The sequence below is a fragment of the Bison bison genome, unplaced genomic scaffold, assembly GCF_000754665.1.
Source record: "Bison bison bison isolate TAMUID 2011002044 unplaced genomic scaffold, Bison_UMD1.0 scf7180017864473, whole genome shotgun sequence".
Lineage (NCBI taxonomy): Eukaryota > Metazoa > Chordata > Mammalia > Artiodactyla > Bovidae > Bison > Bison bison.
In genome coordinates, this window is record NW_011495034.1 from 18,066,216 (window position 1) to 18,074,364 (window position 8,149).

Here is an 8,149-nt window from a genome sequence, read left to right on the forward strand (position 1 = left end):
CATCAGAGTCTTTTCCAATGAGTCAACTCTTCGCATGAGGTAGCCAAAGTACTGGAGTTTCAGCTTTAGCATCATTCCTTCCAAAGAACACCCAGGACTGATCTCCTTTAGAATGGACTGATTGGATCTCCTTGCAGTCCAAGGGACTCTCAAGAGTCTTCTCCAACACCACAGTTCAAAAGCATCAATTCTTCGGTGCTCAGCTTTCTTCACAGTCCAACTTTCACATATAGGCAATTACAAATACGCTCTTTTTTTTTAAAAAAAAGTTTTATTATAGCTAACTTAAACATATGTAGATATTGAGATAATAGTATGATGAACCCCATCATGTACCTTCAATTTTTAACATGTCCAATTTTCTTTTTTTTTTAAAGAAAGTTTTCTTATTCTTTATTTTGGCTATACCACATGACTTGTGGGATATTAGTTTCCCATTTGCTGTGGCTAAGACTTTCAATACTGTGTTGAAGAGAAGTGTTGAGAGTGGGTATCCTTGTCTTGTTCCAGATTTTTAGCAGAAAGGTTTTCAGCATTTACCATTGAATATTATATTGGCTGTGGGTTTGTCATAAAAGCATTTTATTATGTTGAGATATGTTCTTTCTATACTCACTTTTGCAAGGATTCATCATCATAAATGGATGTTGATTTTTATCAAATACTTTTTCTGCATCTATTGAGATGATCATGTTGGTTTTGTCCTTTTTTTTTGTTGGTGTGGTATATCATGTTGATTTCAGTACACTGAACCATTGTCATGACCCTGGAATGAATTCAACTTGAGTCATGGTGTATGACCTTTTTTATGTGTTTTTGGATTCTGTTTGCTAGTTTGAGAATTTTTGTGTCTATATTCATCAAAGTTATTGGCCTGTAACTTTCTTGGTAGTGTCTTTGTCTGGTTTTGGTATCAGGATAATGGCTTCATAGATGTCTTTGGTAGTGTTCCTTCCTCCTCAGTCTTTTGGAAGAGTTTGAGAAGGATAGGTGTAAGTTTTTCTTTGTATGTTTGTAGAATTTCCCAGTGAAGTCATATGGTTCTGGACTTTTGTTTGTTTTTATTATTACAGATTCGGTTTCATTTCTAGTGATTGGTCTGTTCAAGTTATCTGTTTCTTCTTGGTTCAGTTTTGGTGGACTGTATGTTTCTAGAAAGTTGTCCATTTCTTTGAGGTTGTCAAATTTGTTGGCATATAGTTGTTCATAGTATTCTCTTACGGTTTTTTGTATTTTTGTGGTATCTATTGTGATTTCTCCTCTTTTATTTCTTATTTGTTTATTTGGGTCTTCTCTCTTTTCGTCTTGTTGAGCCTGCCCACAGGCTTGTCAATTTTGTTTATCCTTTCAAAGAACCAGCTCTTGGTTTTATTGATTTTTTTTTTTTTTTCTTTTTTTAAATCTCTTTTATTTATTCCCTCTCTGATCTTTATTATCTTCTTCCTTCTGCTGACTTAAGTTTTGTTTGTTCTCTGTCTCATTCTTTTAGGTGATGGGTTAGGCTGTTTGATTTATCTTGTCTTGAAGGCCTATATTGCTATGAACTTTCTAAGAACTGCTTTTGCTGCATCCCATGGATTTTGTGTGGTTGTGTTTTCATTCTCATTTGCCTCAAGATATTTCTTGAATTTCTTCCTTGATTTCTTTGTTGATCCATTGGTTTTTTAGTCATGTTATTTAGCCTTCCTGTAATTTTTTTTCTTGTTTCTTTTTCTGTGGTTGGTTTTTAGTTTTATATACCCTTGTGGTCAAAAATGGAGAAGGCAATGGCACCCCACTCCAGTGTTCTTGCCTGGAGAATCCTAGGGACGGGGGAGCCTGGTGGGCTGTCATCTATGGGGTCACACAGAGTCGGACACGACTGAAGTGACTTAGCAGTAGCAGTAGTGGTCAAAAAAGATGCTTGAAGTAATTTCTATACTCTTAAATTTGTTTAAGCTTTTTTGTGTTTAATCCTAGAGAATGTTCTACGTGGACTTGAAAAGAATGTGTATTCTGCTTTGGGGGGATATAATGTCCTGAAGATATCAATTAAGTGTAAATGTTCTGTTGTATCATTTAGGATCTCTGTTGCCTTTTCTGTCTCAAAGATGTGTCCATTGATGTTGAGTGGGGTGTTAAAGTCTCCTACTATTACTGTATTCCTATCAATTTCTCCCTTTTTATGTTATTTATGTATTTGGGTGCTCCTATATTGGGTGCATACATGTTGACAAGAGTAATATCCTCTCCTTATATTGATCCATTTATCATTATATAGTGTCCTTCTTTATCTTTGTTTATAGCCTTTGTTTTAAGGTCTGTTTTGTCTGATACAAGTATTGCTACCCTTGCTTTCTTGTAATGCCCATTTTCATGAAATAACTTTCCATTTCTTCACTTTTAATCTGTGGGTGTCCTTTGCCCTAAAGTGGGTCTCTTGTAGGCAGCATGTTGTAGGCTTTTGTTTTTTTTAATCCAGTCTGCCACTCTGTGTCTTTTGATAGAGCACTTATACACTGACATTTAATTATTGATAGATATGTATTCATTGCCATTTTAAACTTTGTTTTCCTGTTGATTTTATTTCTTCTTCCTCTTTTTTGTTTTTTCTTTTGTCCGTTATGCTTATGTTCTCTTCTTTTTGGATTTTGTGGATCTGTTGTAGGTTTTTGATTTGTGGTTGCCCTGTTTTTCAAGTATGTTAACCCCTTCCTTTATCTACTTGCTTTAGACTGGTGGTCATGTAGGCTCAAACACATTATAGAAAAAAAAAATCCATGTTTTCTTGCTTTCCTCTCCCACATTTTATGATTTTGATGTCCTCTTTTGCATCTTCATGGTCATCCTTTTGCTGTTTATTGTGGTTATCATTGCTTTCAGAGAAAGTTTTAAATTTTTTAAAATCTGTGTAATGTCTTAAGTGATTTATTTCCCATTGTGATTTTCTCCTCTCTATAGATTCTTAGTACTTTTCTATTTAGAGCTGACCTTTCAACATTTCTTTTTTTAAGATAGGTTTAGTATTGCTGTATTCTTTTACATTTTGCTTATCTGAGAAATTCTCCCTCTCTCCCTCTGTTCTGAATGATAATCTTGCTGGGTTGAATATCCTAGGTTGCAGATATTTCCTTTTCAGGAGTTCAAATATATCTTGCCATTCCCTTCTGGCCTGCATTGTTTCTGTAGAGAAATTAGCTGATAGCCTTATAGGTGTTCCCTTGTAATTAATTTTATTTTTCTTTTGCTGCCTTTAGAATCCTCTTTTTATCTTCAGCTTATGCTATTTTTATTATAATATGTCTTGATGTAGGTCTGTGAGGGTTTATGTTGTTTGGGACCTTCTGTGCTTCCTGTATCTGGATATCTTTTTTTTTTTAATTTGCAGTTCTAATTGAGTGATTTCCATTATTTTTTCTTCTAGATCACATTCATTTTTCTGCATTATTCATTCTGCTTTTCATAGCCTTTAGTTCAGCTTTTATCTCGTCAAATGAATTCTCTAATTTTTCTTGGCTCCTCCTTGTCATTTCTAATTCCTTTTTATAGTAATCTATATTTCTGTTGATATTTTTAATTCCTTCAGTATTTTCATTATCTCCTTTTTGAACTTGGTGTCTGTCAGACTGAAGAGGTCTGTTTCATTGTTTGCTCTTTTAAGGGGAATTCTCTTGATCTTTAATTGGGAGTGATTCCTCTCCTTCCTCATTTTACTTACATTTCTCTTGCTCTATGAGTTTAGGAGAAGCAATTATCTACTGTAGTCTTGGAGGCCTATTTTTATACGGGAACGACCCTTTGTAGCCTGCGTGGGTTTACTTTTTTTTGATGTGAGGGCTGTTTTTAGTATTGGATGCCTGCCACCTCTTTCTGTAGTTCATGCTGGCGTTGTCCCCCTGAGAGGAGGTGTGATTGATATTGTGGTGATTGGAGCCTGCACTGGATGTTGAGCGTGGCCTCCCTTTTGCTCTCTGGTTGTCATTGCCCTGTCTGGGGCAGGATCTGCTCCCTAGTTGCTGGAGTAGAAGCCCCCAGCTCTATTTCTGAGCTGCATTTCTTTTTAAAAATCTATTTATTTATCTTATTTTTGGCTGTGTCGGGTCTTTGTTGCTATGAATGGGCTTTCTCTAATTGTGGAGAGATGAGGCTGCTCTCTAGTTGTGGTACACGGGCTGCTCATTGCATGGCTTCTCTTGTTGTGGAGCACCAGCTCTAAGACATGTGAGCACAGTTGTTGCAGCTCGCGGGCTCAGTAGATATGGCACGTGGGCTTAGTTGCCCTGTTATATGTGGGATCTTCCCAAACCAGAGATCGAACCCATGTCCTTGGTATTGCAAGGCGGATCAGGGAAAGCCCCCTGAGCTGCATTTCTGATCTGTGGTGTGAGGTACGTGGAATTAGAGTATTCCCACTCGGGGAGGAGTCACTGAGTATTTTCTGTTAGAGCTGGTCACCTGTGTGTGTGCTCTGCTGTGTCACTTTTCACCTGTTGTGTGGGCTCACAAAGTATACTGTCATTGGCACCACCCTCTGCCCCACCTCAACTATGGGTATTCTGGCAGTCGGCCCTGGCGCCTCTCAGGCTTTGTTTTCACAAAGCCACCAATGCAGATCCACTGAAGTCAGGTCCCAGGACTGCTGTAGTTGCACATCTGGACCCTCTGTGGGAGCTGTGGAGGCAGCTTAGACCCTAGCCCTCCCTGGTCTCAGGAGCAGCAGTTGTCCATTCAGATGTTCCACAGACACTGAATTCACAAAACCAGCCATATAGGTGTAAATCTGTGGTTTGTGCAGTTGTGGGGAAAGATTTCAGCTCTGCTTTCTAAGTCCCATGATCCCTGGGGGCTCAGCTGTGATTTCAGCCCCACCTCTGTTGGGCAGCCCACTAGCGTCTACTCCCAGGACTGCTGAGGCAGTGGCCAGAGTGCTGGAGCCTGCCTGGGCGGGGCCTCTCCTGGAGCGAGAAGAAGCAGGAGCTGGCAAGTGGGGAAAGAGGCTGCAGTGGCAACCCCACCCCTCTCTTTCGCATGCTGATTAACAGTGGTGCTTAGCTTCTCTGGTGGCCTAGGATTCTTCCGGTTACACTCCTGGTTTTTGTGCCCTACACTTTACCCCCTTCAAGCTGTCTCTGCACAACCAACAGCAGTCCTCTCCCTGGGTCTGTCCTCTGAAGCCTGCATTCCAACACCCAGCTCCCATCCCTACCAGCAGACATGTGTCTTAGGCTGTAGCATACAGGATGGTGGCACAGACCATCTCTGTAAGTCTATCTCCTGCCTGCCACTAACTGGTTGTTGCGCTTTCCTCTGAGCCTCTTTTTTGTCTCAGGTGACCTCCTTGCCGGTGAGGGGACTTCCCAGGGTGCCGGAACTTCTGTTCTCCTTCAGCTCCCTCCCCGGGGTTCAGGACCTGTTCTGCTTCTTTTCGTTTTCCTTTTGTACTAACTGGTTACCTGGAAATCTGTCTTGTCCTTTCAGGTGTTTGAGATTTTCTGTCAGTGTTCAGTGAGATTGTTCCATTTATAGATGTATTCTTGATACATTTGTGGGAAGAGGTGAGTTCCATGTCCTGCTACTCTGCCATTTGAATTCTGGTCTGATAATTGGTTTTTTAAAAATCAGTATCCAAGGAAGGATTAGACATTGTATTTGGTTTACATGGCTTAAAAAAATGATCCAGATATAATTCACATACCATAAAATTCACCCTTTTAAAGGAGATAGTTTAGTGGTTTTTAATAATGTGCATTTATCACCACTGTCTAATCCCAGAACATTTTTGTCATGCCAGAAATGAAGCCCCACCCATGCCCATTAGCAGTTATTCACCATTCTTCCCTCTCCCCAGCCCTAGCAATCATCAGTCTACTTTCTGTCTCTCTGGATTTGCCTTTTCTGGAAAATTTTATGTAAATGGATTCATGCAACCTATGACCTTTTGTGTCTGACTTCTTTTCACTTAACATGTTTTCATAGTTCACGCTGTGGCATGTATCAGTGCTTTTTACAGCTGAATATCCCATTGTATGATACATCTCATCTTTGTCCACTCATCAGTGGATGAACATTTGGGTTGTTTCCACATTTGGGCTTTTAGGACCCATGCTGTTATGAACATTCATGCCCAAGTTGTGTAAACAACTATTTTCAGTTCTCTTGGGAATATACCTAGTTGTGGAATTGGCTGGGTCATATAGTAAATCTATGCTTAACTTTTTCAGGAGCTGCCAAACTGTTTTCCACAGTCGCTGCACCATTTTTATATACCACCGGCAGTATATATGAGGGTCCGGTTTCTTCACATCCTTATCAATACTCATTACAGAAACTTCTCTGGTGGTCTGGTGGTTAAGACTTTGCATTTCTACACAGGGGGCATGGGTTCCATCCCTGGTCAGGGAACTAAGATCTCACATGTCATGTGGCACACAAAAAAAGAAGAAGAAAAAATAGAAGACTTGTTACTGTATCCTGTGGGTATGAAGTGATCCTTTATTGTAGTGCTGATTGGAGTTTCCCTAATGACTAATGATGTTGGCATTGTGTACTTAATGACCTTTGGTTTATCTTCTTTGGAGAAATATATACTTATATCCTGAGCCTACTTTAGAATTGGGTTATTTTTCTTTTTATTGCGGAGTTATAAGAGTTCTTTATATGTTCTGAATGCTAGACTATTTGTCAGAGAGGTGATTTACAAATATTGTCTCTCTGGGTTGTATAGAAAGAACACGTGATAGTGTTCTTTGGAGCACAAAAGTTTTAAATTTGATGCCATCAATTTATTTTTCTTCGGTTGCTTGTACTTTTAAGAGTCATATCTAAGAAGCTATTGCCTAATTCATGGTCATGAAGATTTACACTTAAATTTTTTTGAAGAGTTTTATAGTTTTAGCTCATAAATTTTGATCTTTGACCCATTTTATGTTAGTTTTTTGACTCAAAAGTTTGTTGAAAGGACTTGTTTCCTCCACTGAATTGTTGTGACACGTGTTGAAAATCAGTTGGACAACATGTATGGGTTTGTTTCTGGACTGTCTTTTCTCTTCCATTGATTTGTATAGCTGTTCTTATGCTGTCATCACACACTTTTGACTTGTTTGTTTGTTTGTGCTCCACGGCTGTGAGGGCCCAGAGTCCTAACCACTGGACCATCAGGGAAGCCCCAGCTACACAGCTTTGATCATTCTGGTCTTGTAGGAAGTTTTGAAACTGGAAATTGTTAGTCTTCCACCTTTGTTCTTTTTCAAGATCGTTTTGGCTACTTGAAGTCCTTTACACTTCTGTTTGAATTTTGGGATCAACTATCACAATAAACTGTGGAAAATTCTGAAAGAGATGAGAATACCAGACCATCTGACCTGCTTCTTGAGAAACCCGTATGCGGGTCAGGAAGCAACAGTTAGAACTGGACATGGAACAACAAACTGGTTCCAAATAGGAAAAGGAGTACGTCAAGGCTGTATATTGTCACCCTGCTTATTTAACTTATATGCAGAGTACATCATGAGAAACTCTGGGCTGGAAGAAGCACAAACTGGAATCAAGATTGCCGGGAGAAATATCAATAACCTCAGATATGCAGATGACACCACCCTTATGGCAGAAAGTGAAGAGGAACTAAAAAGCCTCTTGATGAAAGTGAAAGTGGAGAGTGAAAAAGTTGGCTGAAAGCTCAACATTCAGAAAACGAAGATCATGGCATCCGGTCCCATCACTTCATGGGAAATAGATGGGGAAACAGTGGAAACAGTGTCAGACTTTATTTTTTGGGGCTCCAAAATCACTGCAGATGGTGACTGCAGCCATGAAATTAAAAGACGCTTGCTCCTTGGAAGCAAAGTTATGACCAACCTAGCTAGCATATTCAAAAGCAGAGACATTACTTTGCCAACAAAGGTCCGTCTAGTCAAAGCTATGGTTTTTCCTGTGGTCAGGTATGGATGTGAGAGTTGGACTGTGAAGAAAGCTGAGCACTGAAGAATTAATGCTTTTGAACTGTGGTGTTGGAGAAGACTCTTGAGAGTCCCTTGGACTGCAAGGAGGTCCAACCAGTCCATCCTAAAGGAAATCAGTCCTGGGTGTTCATTGGAAGGACTGATGCTGAAGCTGAAACTCCAATACTTTGGCTACCTCATGCGAAGAGTTGAGTCATTGGAAAAGCCCTTGA

At 39.6% G+C, this 8,149-nt stretch overlaps 1 protein-coding gene across 2 annotated transcripts in view; it reads left to right on the forward strand.

The window, feature by feature from the left end:
• Positions 1-8,149, forward strand: part of FAM192A (family with sequence similarity 192, member A) — a 40,921-nt gene that overhangs the window by 28,052 nt on the left and 4,720 nt on the right. The window lies entirely within an intron of this gene.